This window comes from Martes martes (assembly GCF_963455335.1).
Source record: "Martes martes genome assembly, chromosome: 5".
NCBI lineage: Eukaryota > Metazoa > Chordata > Mammalia > Carnivora > Mustelidae > Martes > Martes martes.
The window spans coordinates 101,015,904-101,036,088 of NC_137892.1; positions in this window are offsets into that span (position 1 = coordinate 101,015,904).

Genomic DNA, 20,185 nt, shown 5'->3' on the forward strand with positions numbered 1-20,185 from the left:
AGATCTAGTAACTTAAATATTTGTTATTTCAAAAATCATATTGAAGGGGCGACTGCGTGCTCAGTGGGTTAAAGCCTCTGCCTTCGGCTCAGGTCATGATCCCAGTGTCCTGGGATCGAGCCCCGCATCAGGCTCTCTGCTCGGCAGGGAGACTGCTTCCCCCCTCTCTCTGCCTGCCTCTCTGCCTACTTGTGATCTCTGTCTCTCAAATAAATAAAATATTTTTAAAAAATCATATTGAAACGTAAGTCTTAAAAATACTAAAATACAGTGCCTGGGTGGCTCAGTGGGTTAAGCCTCTGCCTTTGGCTCAGGTCATGATCTCAGGGTCCTGGAATTGAGTCCCACATAGGGCTCTCTGCTTGGCAGAGAGCCTGCTACCTCCTCTCTCTCTCTGCCTGCCTCTCTGCCTACTTGTGATCTCTCTGTCAAATAAATAAATCTTAAAAAAAAATAAAAATCACTACAACAAAAATTTTTAAAAAATACTAAAATAATTCCTGCTGCCTTAAAATTTTCAAAAATAGTTTTCAAAAACAATTCTTGATTAAGATTTACCAGAAGCATTTTTGAGTGAACTGTATAGGTATCAATAATTTTTCTAAGTGACATAATCTACAAATTCATTCAAATCAAATTATCCAACACTTGTAATATTATACTGACCAAGCTATTACGGGCTTTTGAAATGATTAATCCCAGTGTGATTTCCAGGAGAAAATAAGGGCATTCTGTGTCACCACAGAAATATAATTACACTGTTACTGTGCTGAACTGTCATCAAAGAGAATACAGAATAAGGTACAGTAACAATGATACTACTTTGCTAGCTGAATTTTGGCTTATAAAATTATTTGAAATGTGAGAGACTTCGTAGAGTCAAAACTTAAATATTTAAGCAATGATATGTTTATTTTTTTTTAAAGATTTTATTTATTATTTGACAGATCACAAGTAGGCAGAGAAGCAGGCAGAGAGAGAGAGAGGAGGAAGCAGGCTCCCCGCCGAGCAGAGAGCCCAATGCGGGGCTCCATCCCAGGACCCTGAAATCATGACCTGAGCCGAAGGCAGAGGCTTAACCCACTGAGCCACCCAGGGGCCCCAGCAATGATATGTTTAATCATTTGAAAGTTACAGGGTTGTTTTTATAGTTCTTTGATATAAATGAACAAATGTAGAAAATGTTTCATTGAGGAAGGTAAAAATTATTTAATATCATAAATTTACAGTCTCTTTTAATAAAAGTTAAAATCCCCATTCTGTTATAAGAATAAGAGAGGAACATTTCTAAAGCTGTCACCAGTTACCTTGGTTTTCTTGCATAATGAACCTCGGGTTTGTTCAAATCAGAAACATGCTTAAAGAAAATAATTGGCAATTCCCTTGGAAAGATGGATGTGTTCATTCCCAATAATTCCTAAGAATTAAGACATGATTAAGGTTAGGAAATTTTTCTCATGCAACTGACAATGTAGTCAGCAGGACATAAGCATTAATTGGTGAATATATTCCATTGTATAAAATTCAACTTTAGCCTGCTCTTAATTGAAGTAACTTCTTTTAGATTTAATTATATTCTGCTTTTCTTCTTAAATTTTTATGTTCATTTTTCCTTACCCTTATTGAAATATTAACATATAACATCTGAAGTTTAAAGTGTCCAGTCTGATGAGATACAGGCATGCATTGCAAATGCTTACCATAGTGATCTTAGTTACTACATCTGTCTTCTCACTTTTAATGGGGAAGAGTGGTAATATTTAAGATTTACTCTCTTAACAACTTTCAAGTATATAATACAGTATCATTAATCACTGTCATGATGTTATGCACTGGATTCCCAGAACTTAGTGATATTATAGCTGCAGGTTTGTGCACTTTGACCAAATTCTCATTTCTGCCACCCACAGCCCCTAGCAACCACCATTTTGCTCTCCGTGTCTATGAGATTGTTTTTTTTTAAGTCTGCACATAAATGACAACTTAAGAACCTAGACAGTATAATTCTAACTGAAATGTCAGAGAAAAACAAATACCATATGATTTCACTCATATATGGAATTGAAGAAACAAAACTAACAAAGGAAAAAAGATGTAAGTAACATCCAAAAGGGCTCTTAAAAATAGACAACTGGTGGTTGCCAGAGGGGAGGTAGATAGGGTGACAAGGGAAATTGATAAAGAGGATTAAGAGTGCGCTTCTCTTGAAGAGTACTGAGAAATATATAGAATTGTTGAATTATTACACTGTTCACCTGAAACTAAACGGTCAGTAATACTTGATTTAAAAAAAAAAAAAAAAAACTTGGGGCGCCTGGGTGGCTCAGTGGGTTAAACCTCTGCCGTCAGCTCAGGCCATGGTCTCAGGGTCCTGGGATCCAGCCCGGGGTCTGGCTTTCTGCTCAGCAGGGAGCCTGCTTCCCCCTCTCCCTCTGCCTGCCTCTCTGCCTACTTGTGATCTCTCTCTCTCTCTCTCTGTCAAATAAATAAATACTTGTCATTCTCTGACTTTCTCCCCTTAGTTTAATGTCCTCAAGCTCCAAGCTTTGTTGTTGCAAAGTCAGAATTTCCTCCTTTCATGGGGCTCAATAATATTCCATTGTGTGGACAGGGGCACCTGGGTGGCTCACTCAGCTAAGCATCTGCCTTCAGGTGAGGTCACATTGCCAGGGTCCTGGTATCAAATCCTACCTTGGGCTTCCTGCTCATGGGGAGCCTGCTTCTCCCTCTTCCCTCTGCTACCTTCCCTGTTTGTGCTCTCTCTCTCTCAAATAAATAAAGCTTTTTAAAAATATTCCATTTTTGTGAATATATACTACCTTTTCTTAATCCATTTATCTTTCGATATACATGGAGATAGATTCCACATATTGGTTATTGTGCATAATGCTGCAATGAACATGAAGCTACAAATATCTCTTCAAGTTCTGTTTTCATTTCCTTTATATATATACTACCTAGGAGTGCATTTCTCAATCATATGGGAGTAGTATTTTTCATGTTTTTGAGGAAACTCCATACTGTTCTCCATGGTGGCTCCCCATTTTATATTCCCAAAATAGTGCTCCCCTTTTCCCACGGCATTGCCAACACGTGTCTCTTGTCTGTTCAATATAGCTGTTTTAACAGGTGTGAAATACTATTTCAGGGTGGTTTTGATTGGCATTTCTCTGATGAAGCGATGTTGGGCACCTTTCATGTACCTGTTACCCACCTGTATGTCTTCTCTGGAAAAATGTCTATCAGGTCCTCCCCCCACTTTTTAATTAGATTGCTTGGGTTTTTGCTATTGAGTTGTGTGAATAATTTATATAGATTTTATGTTAACTCCTTATCTGATAGATGGTTTTAAAAATATTTTCTGCTGTTTGTAGATTATCTTTTTGTTTTCCTAATTCTTTTGCTTTGCGGAAGCTTTGTAATTCCATATAGTTCTACTTGATTATTTTTGCCATGGTTGCTTGTGCTTTTGTTGTCATATCCAAAGAAATCATTGCCAAGACCCATATCAAGGAACATATTCCCTGTGTTTTCTTTTAGTTGTCTTACAGTTCAGGATCTTACGTATAAGAATTTAAGCCGTTCCAAGTTAATTTGGGGGAGTGGTGTAAGATAGGAGTCCAGTTTCATTCTTCTGTATGTTCTTGTCCAGTTTCCCCAACACCACTTATTGAAGAGACTATCTTTCCTCTGTTGAATCTTCTTAATTTCCTCCTGAAATATTAGTTCACCATATATGCAAGGTCTCCAGATTCTGCTCTGTTTTTCTGTGTGTCTGTATTTATGCTAGTACTATTCTGTTTTGATTACTACAGATTTGTATTAAAGTTTGAAATCAGAAAGAATAATGACTACCAGCTTTGTTTTTCCTCAAGATTCTTTTGAGATTCTTTTGATTCAGAGTCTTTTGTTGTTACATAAAATTTTAGGATTGTTTTTCTCGTACTATGAAAACTGACATTGGAATTTTGATAGGGCTTGCATTGAGTCTGTAGATAGCTCTGGGTAGTATGGACATTTTAACAATGTTATTATTTAACAATTTATTCATCAGTGAATTCAGTTATTTCATCAGTGTCTAAAATTTTTTTATGAAATAGATTTGGTATATAATACTGTAAAATTTAAGTTGTATAAGATGTTAACTTGATACATTTATATATTGCAATACAATTGCCGTAGCAATAATTAGCATCTCTATCATGTTACATTATATTTCTTTTTAGTGATTAGATTATGTTTTAATCTCTTGGCAAATTAAATGGTTATAATACCATTGTTGTATTTACTATCCTGTGCATTAGATTCCTAGAGCTTATTTCCTACCTCGGTCAGTATTTGTCATTTCCCTCTATCCCCTAGGCCCTGGTACCCTCCATTTTACTGTTTCTGGGAGTTTGGCTTTTTAAGATTCTGCATGTGACTGATAACATATGTTTTTCTCTGACTTACCTCACATAGAATAGAGTCCTCAAAGTCCATTTATGTTTCCACAAATGGTAGGATGTTCATTCCTAGGTTAAAGATATCCCTGCGTATTTTGATGCTCTCGTAAATGGAATTGTGTTTCTTTTTCAGACAGTTTTTTTTTAGTGTATAGAAACACAACTAATATAAATTTTTTAAGATTTTATTTATTTATTTGTCAGAGAGGGAGAGCTGCAGGCAGAGCAGGCAGATGGAGGTGCAGACTCCCCACTGAGCAGGGAGCCCGACGCGGGACTTAATCCCAGGACCCAGCGATCATGACCTGATCCGAAGGCAGACACTTAACCCAGGCATCCCCACAACTAATATTTTTATATTAATTTCATATCCTGCAACTTTAATTTGATGATAGTTCTAATTGTTTTGGTAGGGTCTTCAGGGATTTTTTATGTAACATATTTTCTGTAAACTGAAATAGTTGTACTTCTCCCTTCATCCAATCTGGATGCCTTTTATTTCTTTTTTTGCCTAATTGCTCTAGTGGGACTTACAGCTGTGCTGAATAGGAGCTGAGAGTGGGCACCTTGATCTTACTCCTAATCCTAGCAGGAAAGTTTTTGGTTTTATACCATTGAAGTTTTTTTAATATAGATTTTATGTTGAGATGCATTCCTTTTATACCCAGTTTCTTGAATGTTTTCAAAATGAAAGGATGTTGAATCTTGGCCAGTGCTTTTCCTGCTTCTATTGAGATGATTATAAGAGTTTTCCATATTTATTTAAATCAGTTTATTAACATATAATGTATTACTGTTTTCAGAGGTAGAGGTCAGTGATTTATCAGTCTTCTATAACACCCAGTGCTCATTACCTCACATGCCCTCCTTAATGTCCAGCACCCAGTTACCCCATCCCCCCACCCAACTCCCCTCCAGCAATGCTCAGTTTGTTCCCTACGATTAAGAGTCTTTTATAGTTTGTCTCCCTCTCTGATTTTGTCTTCATTTTATTAATTTATTACATTTAATTATTTGCATATATTGATCTACTTTTGTATCCCAGGGGAAAATCCCATTTGATCATGGTGTATAGTCTTCTCAATGTCCTGTTGGATTTGGTTTGCTAGAATTTTATTGAGATTTTTTGCAAATATATTTATAAGAAAAGCACAGGCAAGAGGGTGCCTGGGTGGTGCAGTTGGCTGAGTGACAGACTCTTGGTTTCAGCTCATGTCATGATCTCATGGTCATGAGATCGAGCCCCACATCCAGCTTTGTGCTCAGTGTGGAGTCTGCTTGAGATTCTCTCCCTCTGCCCCTCCTGGTCATGCGCTCTCTCTCTCTCTCTAAAATAAAGAAATAAATCTTAAAAACAAAAAAATAAACCACAGGCCAATATCCCTATACCTAGTTTCCTGATATGACTTTGGTATCAGGGTAATGCTGGCCTCATAAAATAAAGTTTCATTTAGGGGGCACCTGGGTGGCTCAGTCAGTTAAGTGTCTGCCTTTGGCTCAGGTCATGATCCCAGAGTCTTGGGATGGAGCCCTTAGGCTCTCTGTCAAATAAATAAATAAAATCTTTTTTAAAAAGATTAGTTTAGGAGTGTTCCCTCCTCTTCTGTTTTTAAGAGTTTGAGAAGAACGGGTGTTAATTTTTTTAAATGTTTGGTAGAATTCTCCAGTGAAATCATCTGGTCCTTGTGTTTCCTACTAGGTATGATGTCTACCTTTTCAGTTCTGAGTCTCCTTTTTTTTAGTCTAGCTAAGGGATTGTCAACTTTCTCATATTTGAAAAAAATACACCTTTTAGTTATAATATTTTCTATTGTCTTTTTAATCTCCATTTTCTTACTTTTTAAATTTTTTTTTCAGTGTTCCAAGATTCATTGTTTATGCAGCACACCCAGTGCTCCATGCAATCGTGCCCTCCATAATACCCACCACCAGGCTCACCCAGCCTCCCCACCCCTCCTCCAAAGCCCTCAGTTTGTTTCTCAGAGTCCACAGTCTCTCATGGTTCCTCTCCCCCTCCAATTTCCCCCAATTCACTTTTCCTTTCCTTCTCCTAATGTCCTCCATGTTATTCCTTATACTCCACAAATAAGAAAAACCATATGATAATTGACTCTTCCTGTTGACTTATTTCACTCAGCATAATCTCTTCCAGTCCCATCCCTGTTGATATAAAATTTGGGTATTCATCCTTTCTGATGGAGGCATAATATTCCATTGTAGATATGGATCATATCTTCTTTATCCATTCATCCGTTGAAGGGCATCTCGGCTCTTTCCACAGTTTGGCGACCATGGTCATTGCTGCTATGAACATTGGGGTACAGATGGCCCTGATTTTCACTACATCTGTATCTTTTCTCCATTTATTTTTGCTCTGATCTTTGTCGTGTTTTTTCTTCTACTAACATTAGGCTTAAGTTCTTCTTTTTCTAGGGTGTACACGTAGGTGTACACGTAGATTGCTTATTTAAGAGCTCTCTTTTAAGGTAGGCATTAACTTCCCTCTTAGAGCTGTTGCTGCTGCATCACATAAATTTTGCCATACTGTGTTTCCATTTTCATTTGTTTCAAATTTTTTTTATTTCTGTTCTTATTTCTTTGATGCATTGTCAGTTCAGGAGCATGTTCAATTTCCACACATTTGTGAAATTTTTTCTATTACCGATTTCCTTTTCATAGCACTGTGGTCAGAAAAGATACTTGATATAATTTCAGTTCTCTTACATTTGCCACCATGTGTTTTGTAACTTAAGGAATATCCTGGAAAAAGGTCTATGCATGCTTGAAAAGAATGTATATTTTGCTGCTGTTGGTTGAAATTATCTGAATATGTGTTTAGGTCCAGTGTTTCCTTACTGATTTTCTGTCTGGGTGATATATCCATTGTTTAAAGTGGGGTTTTCAAGTCCCTTACTATTATCATATTATGTTTCTCTATAGTGATATATTAATATTTGCTTAGTACATTTACATGCTGCAGGACTGGATGAGTATTTATGGTTATTACAGTCTATTGATAAACTGACCTGTTTGTTGTAAAATGACTTTTTTGTTACAATTTTGTCTTAATGTCTATTTTTTTCCCTTATGTAAGTATATTTACCCCTGCTTTCTTTTGGTTTCCTTTTGCATGGAATGTCTTTCTCCCTGTCTTCACTTTGAGCCCATTTGTGTCCTTAAAGCTGAGGCAAGTCACTTGGAGGCAGCATACACTTGTTTTTTTCCCATTCTTATTACACCTTCTGTTTTAAACAGTTATTGTGAAGTATCCATGTTTATGAATTTTTTTCCTGCAATGTCTTACAGCAGTTACATCCAATATAATTTATTTTATACTAAACATAATTTTTGCTGCAGGAAGGTCAAATTGATTCTCTTCCTATCTTTCTCCTTAAAATGTGGAACCTGTCATTCAGTTTGTGGAATATATAAACTAGAGCTTTAATTACTTCTGTGCTATCTTTAGTATCTGTGTCACTACTGTGTCAGGTTTGTTTCATTTCTTTTTCCCAGTCTAGGTATGTTTTTCTGCTTCTTTGCTTGCTTGGTAATTTTTGAATAGCAAAAAGATAGTGTGACTTTTTATTTTTTTAGAGGTTGGAAAGCTCAAAGGATAAAAAATTACCTAAGTTTTTTGAGCTTTATGCTAGGACATATTTAAGTTACTTGAAGACAGTTTAGTTGATTGTTTGAATCTGTGTTTTAAGATTTTTTTTAGGCAACAACAGAATGATGTTTATTCTAAGGCTAATTATACCAACCACTAAGGGAAGACCTTTCCAAGTTCTCAGCCATTGGCTTGTGAATTATTAGATTTTCCACTCTGGCTTGCAGACAGTAGCACAGGCCCATGAGAGCACTGGACACTGTTGGTCTAACCCCTTTCATTGGTCCTTTTCCAGCTGCCAGCTAGTTTCTTCCCGTGTGTGTGGGCCTGTTCATATACCACCATTACTCTAGGGCAAGTCTCTGCAAAGATCAGTGAGTTCTCTTCTCTTTTTGTTCTGCAAACTCTATCTTTTCTTTCATTTTTATTTGTTTAAATTTTAATCCCAGTGTAATGAACAAAGGTGTCGTAGGACTTTCAGGTGTACAATGCAGTGATTCAACAATCGTTTACATTATTCGGTGCTCTTCACAACAAGCCTACTTGTAATCCACTTCACCTGTTTTACCACCTCCCACCCACTTCCCCTTCAGGCATCATCTGTGTCCTCTCTACAGTTAAGAATCTACTTTTTTTGGTTATCTTGTTTTTACGTTTTGTTTTGTGCCTTGATTCCACAGATGAGTGCAATTATGTGGTATTTACCTTTCTGTGAATAACTTATTTCACTTAGCCTTATACTCTCTAGATCCATCCACGTGGTTGCACATGGCAAGATTTCATTCTTTATTTTATGACTGGTTAATATTCATGTGTGTGTGTGTACACATACCCCTTAACCTATTAGTGGACACTTGGGCTGCTTCCATAATTTGACTGTCGTAATAACGCTGCAATAAACATAGGGGTACATAAATCTTTTCCAAGAATGTTTTTGTATTCTTTGGTAAAGAAAGATATTCCATGCTCATGGATTGGAAAATAAATATTGTTAAAATGTGCCTCCTACCCAGAACCATCTATAGATTTAAGGCAGTCCCTATCAATACCAGCAGCATTTTTCACTGAACTAGAACAAGAAATCCTAAAATGTGAGTGGAACCAAAAAAGAAACCTAAATAGTCAAAGCAATCTTGAAACAGAAGAAGAAAGCCAGAAGTATTACAAATCTGGATGGAAAGTTAGTTAATTTACAAAGCTGCAATAATTTAAAAAAGTATGGTACTGGCACCAAAAAAAGACAAAAAGATCAAGGGAACAGAATAAAAGGCCCAGAAATCACCCCACAAATTCATGCTCAGTTAACTTTTGACAATGGAGGCAAGAACATACAGTGGGGAAAAAACCAATCTCTTCAATAAATAGTGCTGGGGAAAACTAGAGAGCAAGAGAATGAGCCAGGACCATTTAGACAATACACAAAAATAAACTCAAAATGGATTATGAACCTAAATGTGAGACCTGAAACCATAAAAACCTGAGAAGAGAGCACAGGTTTTCATGTCTCTGATAATCCTTTGTAGCAACATTTTTCTAGATATGTCTGCTGGTACAAGGGAAATACAAGCCAAAATAAAGTTTTGGAACTACAACAAAATGAAAAGCTTCTGTACCACAAAGGAAACAATCAGCAAAACTAAAAGGCAGCCTAGGGAATGAGAGAAGATATTTTCAAATGACTTATCTGTTAAAAGGTCAGTATCCAAAATCTGTAAAGAATTTACACAACTCAGCACCGCCCAAAATTAACCATCCAGTTAGAAAATGGACATAGGCCCAAACAGACATGTCTCCAAAGAGAATGTACAGATGGCCAACAGGCACATGAAGAGATGCTCCATGTCAGGGAAATGCAAATCAAAGCTATGCTAAGATAAACACCTCACACCTGTCAGTATGACTGGAATCAAAAATACAAGAAACAAATGTTGGTGAAGAAGTGAAGACAAACCAACACTCACACACTGTGGGTGGGATGGAAACTGGTTCAGCCACTGTGGAAGCAGTATGAAGGTTCCTGAAAGAACTAAAAATAGAAGTACCAGAATGTGGAGTAATTTGACCCCAAACTCTCTAGAACTATGTAGATTTTCAGCAACATCAGCTCCACTCTGGGAGTGTCCCCCCCCCCCAACCCCCGCTACGGTTACCCTTTTGGCTTTAAGGCCTGGAAACTCTCGTTAGAGTAAACTGGGTGATTGCAGGGCTCAATAATCTCTCAGGGATTATTTTCCTTTTTTGTAGGATTTCCAGTTTCTTGAAAGCCATTGTTTAGAGTAGAAACATAAGTCTACTCCCTGTTTCTCCATTATGAGGAGAAGTCCCTTCTTTTTGTAATCCTTACACATTAACAGAATGTTCATCACCTTTCTTTTCGCTATAGTTGCTGGTAATTTTTTTTAAAAACTTTTTTTTAAATATTTTATTCATTTATTTGACAGAGAGAGACACAGAGAGAAAGGGAACACAAGCAGGGGGGGTGGGAGAGGGAGAAGCATGTTCCCCGCCAAGCAGAGAGCGCGATGTGGGGCTCGATCCCAGGACCCTGAGATCATGACCTAAGCCAAAGGCTTAGACACTGTGCCACCCAGGCACCCCCCCCAAAAAAACCCTACTTTTAACTAAATAGAAACTTTCTACTATATTTCAGTACCATTTTCTTATTATTCTAAAACATATTCCTTCATTTAATTCTCCTTCAGTGTGGGAAATGTTGCTATCTGCTCCACCTGTTAGTATTTTTAACTTCACCATTAGCCTATTCCCCCAGTTCTCCCTTAATTTTTGGACTTACTGTCCAACATACCTTCTGAAAGCTGTTTTAAAGTCATATTTTTTTGTTCATAGAATGACAGCTGCAAATATTTTTATTACAAACTTACATTCTTACGTTGGCAAATGTCCAATACTTTTGGGTCCTATTTGGACAAAACATTAGTTTTTTGTTCCATTCATGCTCATGGATGCAGAGAATCAACTGAATAAAAATAATGAAATTACAGTGCACGACAGAAATAAAACAAGTCAGAGTAAGTAGGACACTAGAACTGATAAAATTCTGTTTGTGGGGCTGAGAGGGAAAAAATGAGCAATTGTCAGGATTTGGGAATATTGATAACCATGGCTTGTTTTTGGAAAAAGTCCACAATTATCCCTCCAAGACCTGGCAGACTTCACTGTGTCTCAAAATCTAAGAATGTATTAGCACTTTCTTAGCTGAAATAGTTTTGCAGGGATCAATGTTTGTTTTTCACTTTGTACCCATAGAATGAGCATAAAATGTCTGTCAGTGATAAACTCACACACTTTCCTAAACCTTGCAGAATATATTTCACGGACCTGAACTTTTTTTTTTAAAGATTTTATTTATTTGACAGAGAGAGAGAGATCACAAGCGGGGGTGGGGGGGGGAGACAGGCTCCCTGCTGAGCAGAAAGCCCAATGTGGGGCTCGATCCCAGGACCCTGAGATCGTGACCTGAGCCAAAGGCAGAGGCTTAACCCACTGAGCCACCCAGGAGCCCCTCAGACCTGAACTATTTTGACTCATTATTACTCCCTTCTGTGCACAAACAAATGTGTTTACTTAGACTCCATTTCTAAAACTTCTGTGGACAAGAAATTAAAAATGACAGCCCTGAATACCACTGATAGCAACTGTATTTCCACGGAGTTGTCTTAGCATGCTAATGAAAGTCTTTTGTAACTAAGTATGTTTAACTGGTCTAAGCACTATCAAAAATGAAGTAGTAGGCACCTGGGTGGCTCAGTCAGTTAAGCATCTGCCTTGGGCTCTGATCATGATCCGAGGGTCCTGGGATGGAGTCCCAGGTTGGGATCCCTGTTCCGCAGGGAGTCTGCTTCTCCTTCTGCCCCTCCTCCCACTCATTCTCTCAGTTTCTCTCTCTCTTTTTCTCTATCTCAAATAAGTGAAATCTTTAAAAACATGATTTAGTAAAATATGAAGATTCAATGGGATTTTAAACCATTTATCAAATCAATCAATATCGTTAAAAAGCTGAAATGTCTTTTTCCCTAAGATCATGTTCTTTACTTTTTTCTCACCCTTTCCATAATTTTTTTGTTTCCTTCCATATTTTTTCTCCAATTCCTACAAAACAGTACTTGTATGGCTTTTAAATTAGATGATTAAAATCAGTTTTGTCTAGCTGTTAGTAACTTTCTTGAACTCCAAACTCCCTTGGTAATCAATATGACTATCATTAAATTTGGAGTTAACTTTCAGATGGTTCATTTAAATTCTTAAGATTTCATTAAACAGGGGCTCCTGGGTGGCTCAGTGGGGTGGGCCTCTGCCTTTGGCTCGGGTCCTGATCCCAGGGCTCTGGGATCAAGCCCCGCATTGGGCTCTCTGCTCAGTGGGGAGCCTGCTTCCCTTCCTTTCTCTCTCTGCCTGCCTCTCTGCCTACTTGTGATCTCTGTCAAATAAATAAAATCTTTTAAAAAAAAGATTTCATTAAACATGTCTGATGAATTTTTCTGTACTACTTAAAATAGCATTTTCATATTAAGGGCAGATCACATTTAGTACTTTCACAAAGCGAACCTAGCCAATCGCTAACTCATCTTATTAGTTTTCATAGAATGTAGAGAAGAAAAATCCTTATCCCAAGTTATTATGTATGAAAGGGGGAAAATAGATAAATATGTGTACATGTTATCTTCTCCAGAAAGAGTGTAGTTTATGGACATTTCTTTCCCACCTCATGTACATTTCTTTATTCATACAGTATTGTTTTATAAAATGTTCATATGTTACATGCATTATTTATCTGATTCTAAAGGTAGAGTAGAAATTTAGGGGTTTGGGAACTAGTGAATTAAGGAAGAAAGAATCACATGTCTTCCAAAAAAATTAAGAAAAGTACATAGCAGAAACTGGGGCACAGATGGGTTAAAAATTACATTAACATATAAATCAAGAAAAATAACAGCCACTATTAAGTGGGAAGTACCCAAGACTTTACGTGATTGACACAATGCAAATACTTGCTTAGGAAGCCTATAGAGGTCTGAAACCAGATTTTAGTATGAGTGCCAAAGAAACCCAAGGAACTAGATATGCCTAAAGAGAATTAAGAATTAAACAAATATCATATAGCACCTCATAGGATATTGTATGTATCAGTGAAGCTGGGGGATGGTAGACGAGTGAAGAATATGATGGTGCCTAAATAGAACACAATGAGGTCCATGGAGTTCCCACAGGGTAAGAATAAAGCAGAAACAAGGGTAGAAGTACTAGGATTTTTAAAAATTTGTTATACTCCTATACCAAACTTATATACTGCATACTCTTCTAAAGAAAATACTTAAGGGGCGTCTAGGTGGCTCAGTGGGTTAAAGCCTCTGCCTTTAGCTCAGGTCATGATCCCAGTATCCTGGGATCGAGCCCCGCATGGGGCTTTCTGCTCAGCAGGGAGCCTGCTTCCCTCTCTCTCTCTCTACCTGCCTCTCTGCCTACTTATGATTTCTGTCTGTCAAATAAATAAATAAAATCTTGAAGAAGAAGAAAAGAAAAATACTTCATAGAGTTGAAAATAAACAGTAGGCTATAATAAATTTGCTGTTAGAGCTCAGAAGTACAAATGAGATGACCTGTAAACTTAGAAGTTGAAATCCAAATGTTTCAAATCATTTTGACTCTTCTGTTTTCGAGCGTGGATGAAATATTTGGAAATACGTGCTCCTACAAGTTTAACACTTAAATAACAATAATCTATTCAGTGATTTTATCTTACAAATATAATGCTGTTTGTCATTAATAAATTGATCCTTGATATAATTTTAAAGTTAATTTATCTTTAATTTTAAAACCAGCCAGTCTTTTCGTTTCAGGTCCAAGTTGTAAAAGTGTCATAATTTGGCACTCTTTGTCCACAATAAGAAAAGCTGGACAATCTGAAAATGAACAACTTTCTTAGAACTATCAGAAAACCCAGAGCGGAGGACAGTTATCCCCAGTTGTGGAGAGGCAGGAGCTGCAGCAGCTGGAATCCATGAATGATAATAAGACTTTATTGAAAAATCAGAAATTGCTGCCAGTGGAGTGTGGACCGGAGTAAGAAACTTCTGAGGGTCACAATTCCTTCCAGAGACTGCACTAGGCTTTCACCAAAAAAAAAAAAAAAAAAAAAGAGAGAAAAACAACCTCATGACTCCAAGGAGTAAATGAAGAGACACCACTGATACCCTCCAAACCCTCATCTTGAAGCCCAGGTCTCAGGGAATCCCTTAGCCAGACCTTATTTCCCATGGTAGAAAGAAATTACATAACACGGTGCCTTTTCCAGCTACGTATATGAAAAAGAGAAGGAAAAACTAATGCACAACAGGACAGAGTTTAAAAAAAAAAAAAAAAAGATTGTGAATGCTGAAAGTAAAACAGATGAGGGGACAAAAAAGATGAAAGTTGTATGCCTGGAAAAGAACCAGAAAAACAAGAAAGGCAAACCGCAAAGAGAGGGGAGAACTGTAAATCTGAGATTTACTCCAAAATATGTGGCTTGCTTTCCTTCTCTCACATCCAGCCATTATCCCAATAAACCTCAAGTATATTAACAGTGAATTGCAGTTGAAAGAGGTCCCAAGATGTATACTCTTTCTGAGGAACAGGGCAAAGAGAAACCCTAAATCCAAGAGAAGTATACATACAAACAGTAGAGGTATTTGAAACCTATCACTAAAGAAAGCTGAAATCCTAGGCAAATTAGTGTAACTTCTCCCATGACAACATAGATAATACCTATTGCACATGTAATGTCCAAATTTCAACAAAATTACACAACCTAAAGAATCAAAACCATCCTCAGAAACAAATTTAGATGTGACACAAATGTAGGAATTATCAGACAAGGGTTTTACAATACTCTGTCACCAGAGAGATAACAACAATGCAAGAGAATCAAAAGCACATGCAAGAAATCAAGAAGTAACCGAAATGAAGAATGCCTTTGATCTGCTCACCAAGTTTAACACTCCAAGGAAAGAGTCAGTGAACATCAAGAGAATCAATGGAAATTTTTCAAATGGAAATGAGAACATGAAAACGACATCAGAACATCTAAGAACTGATGAACAGTACCAAAAGTTTCAATGTAGGCATAATTGGAAAAAGAAAATGCAGCAGAATATTCAAATAATAATAGAAAACTTCCCAAATTATTTAGAGACAAATCACAGATTAAGGAATTTCAAAGATCATCAACAACCACTTGTCATTAGGGAGAAGAAAATTAAACAACATAATATTCCATGCCTTTTAGAGTCAGTAAAAATTAAAAAAATTAAGTCCTAAAAATAACAATTTTGTCAAGGACTTGGAGAAACAGTAAGTAATTTCCATCACTGGAAGGAATGAAAATGGTGTATCCACTCTGGAAGACTTATTGACAGTTTCTTAAAAAGCTAAACAGAGGTTTATCTTTGATCTAGCAATCACATTCTTAGTATTTGTTCACCTCTTTTGAAAACTAATGTCCACATCCATGAGAAAGTTTACAGAAGCACTACTTATATTGTCCAAAACTGGAAGAACTCGAGATGTCCTTCAGTATGTGTGAGGATAAACAGTGAGATATACCTACTATTTAGTATTCAGGGATAACAGGTCATGAGCTATTACTATCAGTGAATGTTAACTGCGTATTGCTAACTGAAAGTTGTCAGCCTGAACAGACTACATATTGAATTATTAAATTTACATGACCTTCAGAAAAAGTAAAAACTATAGGACAAAAAGCAAAAAAGTCATGACCCTGGATTCTAAGGGAGAGGAAAGTTTAAAAAATGAAACAGGATTTGGGGGGGATAAACCAATTCTGTGTGATAAGAGTACTGATGAATACATTAGACCATGAACTTGTCAAAAACCATTACAACTTCATAGCACAAAGAGTGAAAGTTAATGTAAAAAAAAAAAAAAGTTTTTAAATCCATTAGGTGATTAGGTGTCCCAAAGATGTAAAGCAAACTAGAAGAAAAGAATCTAATTGTATCAAAATGTAGGACATAATCTCACTAAAAGGGAAAAGTACAAGGTCGTCCTCTAAAGAACTTTGGAAATGAATAAAGAGTCTAAGACTATAGATAAGAGAAGCTGTATTAAAAACTGCATTAGTTGGTAAAGCTGTTTCTTATCAGAGTACTGATTAATAATTATGAAACCAGTATTCTTATAGACTAGAATTGAACTATTAATGTAAATGGATGAAAGATGGTGGCACTCAGTTTCTCACTGTTGGAATGGGGAATAAGCAAAGGGGAAAAGAGCTGGAATGAAATATGTGCATTAGAGTTGGAGGTGTGAGGCTGAACTTGTGCTTAGCTTAGAAAAGACACCAATGGATAAGTAATTATAGGAGTGACATCCTCATAATGGTGGAGTAAGTGTTTTATACTATCTTTTCCCTACAGAACACTGACTGAGACAACCACCTACAGACAAGGAAGACTTTCTGGAAATCCAGGGATCCATTGTGGAAGTTTCAGCACATTGATAGCAGCCAAAAAATACAAGATGGAGGCATGGAAACTGGTAATGGTTCACTTTTACCCACATCACCCATTTCCTAAACCAGCACAGCTCAGTGTTAAGAGACACTTTTTCAGTCCATGATTTCTTCCATGGGGAAAAGTAAGAGTGTGTGAATAGTACACAGCTTCTCCATCAGGGCAAAACATTGCCTAAGAGTCTCATTTCTCTTTTGCCCTATCCAGAATACTGAGTACTGAACTTCATGACTTGGAAGCAGTGAGGGGTTAAGAAAAGGACAGCTAGGGCATGATGGATGTACTAGATGGAACCAGATTCTACTAAATGTGTCACAGATACCATCAGGAAGCCCCCATTGAGTCACAGGAGACACCTAGAATGCAGATCCCAAAGGGCTCCCTGGCACTCCCAGCAGTAGCAAGAGTTTCACAGAGGGCTGGTGAGTGTGATCACGAAGCTAGACCAAATCTGTGGGCCTGGAAGAGTACCACAATCTTGAGCATGGCCACCGTTCTAGGGCAAGTAAAACAAAGACCATCAACAACAGGTCTGGCTTTGTGGTATTGAGAAATAGCTTTATTAGAGGATTGAGGAAAGACACATGACCTTCAAGAATTCTCTCACACAGGGCACCTGGGTGGCTCAGTGGGTTAAAGCCTCTGCCTTCAGCCCAGGTCATGATCCCAGGGTCCTGGGATCGAGCCCCACATCGGGCTCTCTGCTCAGCAGGGAGCCTGCTTCCCCATCTCTCTCTCTGCCTGCCTCTCTGCCTACCTGTGATCTCTCTGTCAAATAAATAAACAAAATCTAAAAAAAAAAGAAAAAAAAAGAATTCTCTCACTCAAGGTAGCAAAAAGTTTTCAGCAGGTGTATCTGTAAGAAAACCCTGAAAAAAGGCTCAGAATCTCTAGCAGGGCTGGCAAGGTATTTCTCTCAGCTAGTTAGTGAGGACTATAGGGTGTGACTGCTTCCTCAACTGTGAAGGCAGCAATGCAAGACCTCAAGGAACATGCAAAAAATCAACAAAAATATGACAACACGAGCAGAACACAATTTCTCAGGAATCAACCACAAAGAAACGAAGATCAATGATTTACCTGATAAAGAATTCAAAATACCTGTTTTAGGAAATTCCAATGAGCTACAAGAATTTTTCTCAGTTTTTGTAACTAATTTACATAACTACCAATAAATAAAACCTGCATATTGATTTATGGTGGAAAAATGTGTAAAATCATCGTCAGTATAATTTCTTGTTCATCTTCACAAATGAGGTTTCCCTTTTCTTGGAGATTTAAATGTTGCTCATTCATGTGCAGTGTGACCATGATTGGTTTTGTTTTTTGTTTTTTGTCTTTGATTACTGAATATTAGGCAAGCATTCCTTCTGTTTTAAGAAAATTTTCATTTGAAGTTAAACGTATGGCAAATCTTTGTAAAATTCAAATGTGTAAACCTAGTGATTCACAGACCTGTACCCCTGGGGATAAAAATACATTATATGTTTATTAAAATTTAAAAAAAAAATCTTTGTAAAATTCCTCTATAACTGAGCCAAGGAGCATTAGTGAAGAACACAGGATCATGAAATTTGTTGTCTTATAAAGTTAGTGAAGACTCATAGAATTTGCACATATATACTACAAGATGTTAACAACTGTATCCGTGATATTTTTAGCACATTCAGCTTCAAGATATTTTTATATTTTCCACATGTATTGTACAGTGGAATGAAACAACAAAGAAGAGTCTCTTGTTTGAAAATGTCAATAAACTTGAATTTTTGACTCCCCCAAAATAATAAAGATAACAGAGTGAAATCAAGAAAAAAATACACCAAGGTTGAACAGAAATAATTTTAGAAGAACCAGACAAATTCTGGAGCTAAAGCATACAGTGAATGAAATGAAAAATGCACTAAAAAGCATCAAAAGCATACTGCTCAAGAAGAAAAAAGAGTCTGGGAAGTAGCAGACAAGATCTTTGTAATTCTTCGAAGGAGAACAAAGAAAAAGAGTGAAGAAAGCCAACACGAACCCTGGAATTTCATGAAAGGTAAGTTGCAATCTCAGAAGGAAAATAGAGGGAAAAAGGAACAGAAACCTTGAAGATTTAATGGCTGAGGACTTCTCAAATATGGGGAGGAATCTGGACACCCAAATTCATTAAGATAACATGTCATCCCCAAATTTCAAACTAAAATGATTGTCTCCAAAAAACATTATTGTACATTTTTGTCTGAAATCAAAGACAAGGAGAATATTTTATGCAGCAAGGGCAGTTAGAGTTAATTCTCTCATAGAAGGGAATCCCCATAAGGCTATCAGTGGATTTCTTGGAAGAAACTTTGTAGATTAAGAGTGGAATGATATAGTCAAAGGACTGGGGCTGAGGGTAGGAGGAAGGCAGGGAGGGGACCTTGCCACCAAAATACTTTACCCTGCAATGTTGTACTTCCGAAGTGGAGGTAAGGTAAAAACATTCCCAAACAAAAGCTGAGGGAGGTAGTCACCATGTTACCTGCCCTACAAAAAAGGCTGAAAGGAATTTGCCAAGCTAAAATGAAAGGACGTTCATTAGAAATATGAAAATATATGAAGGTATAAAAATACACTGGTAAGGTTAAGTATACAATCAATTCAGAATACTCTAATAATGCAGTGTGTTAATTGTGGTGTGTCAGTTCACCCTAGTGGAAGGGTTAAAGGAAAAAGTATTACAAATGTCTAAACCACAGTAATTTTAATGGTTATGCAATAAAAATGTGTAAGTTGCAGTGTTGCAACATTAAAAACAAAGGAAGAGTAAATGATTAGAATTTTTTTTTAATTTTTTCTTTTTTAAAGATTTTATTTATTTATTTGACAGACAGATCACAAGTAGGCAGAGAGAGAAGGGAGGAAGCAGGCCCCCTGCTGAGCAGAGAGCCCGACGCGGGGCTCGATCCCAGGATGCTGGGATCATGACCCAGCCGAAGACAGCGGCTTTAACCCACTGAGCCACCCAGGTGCCCCAATGATTAGAATTTTTTATTGTAATTGAAGTTGTCAGCCTAACATAAGCCATTTTAAGTATTATTTATGTTTACCACAAACCTAAAACTTGGAGTAGGTTGAAAAAAAAAAATTAAGAGAAGTGAATCAAAGCATACAACTATGGAAAATCCTAAATTCACATAAGAAGACAAGAACGGAAGAAAGGAATAAGACAATCACACCTTACCTACAAGTCATTACCTATCATTAACTTTTTTTCATTAACTTTTTAAATATAAAAGGATTAAATGCTCCAATCAGAAGACAACCAAACTATGTGCTGCCTAAAAGAAACTCATTTCAGCTTGAGGAAACATAGAGGCCTAAAGTGAAGTTAAAGAGAAAGATACTGCATGCACATGGAAACCTAAAGAGAGCAGGAATAGCTGTACTTACTTAAGGGGGGGAAAAAAAGACCTTAAGTCAAATCCTGTAACAAGGAAAGAAAAAAAACTGATGAGATAAGGCCATATTATAGATAAATGGATCATTCATCAAGGATATCTACCAATCATAAATATACATGAACGAAACATCGGAGTACCAAAATATAATAAGAAAATACTAGTAGATATTAAAAGAGA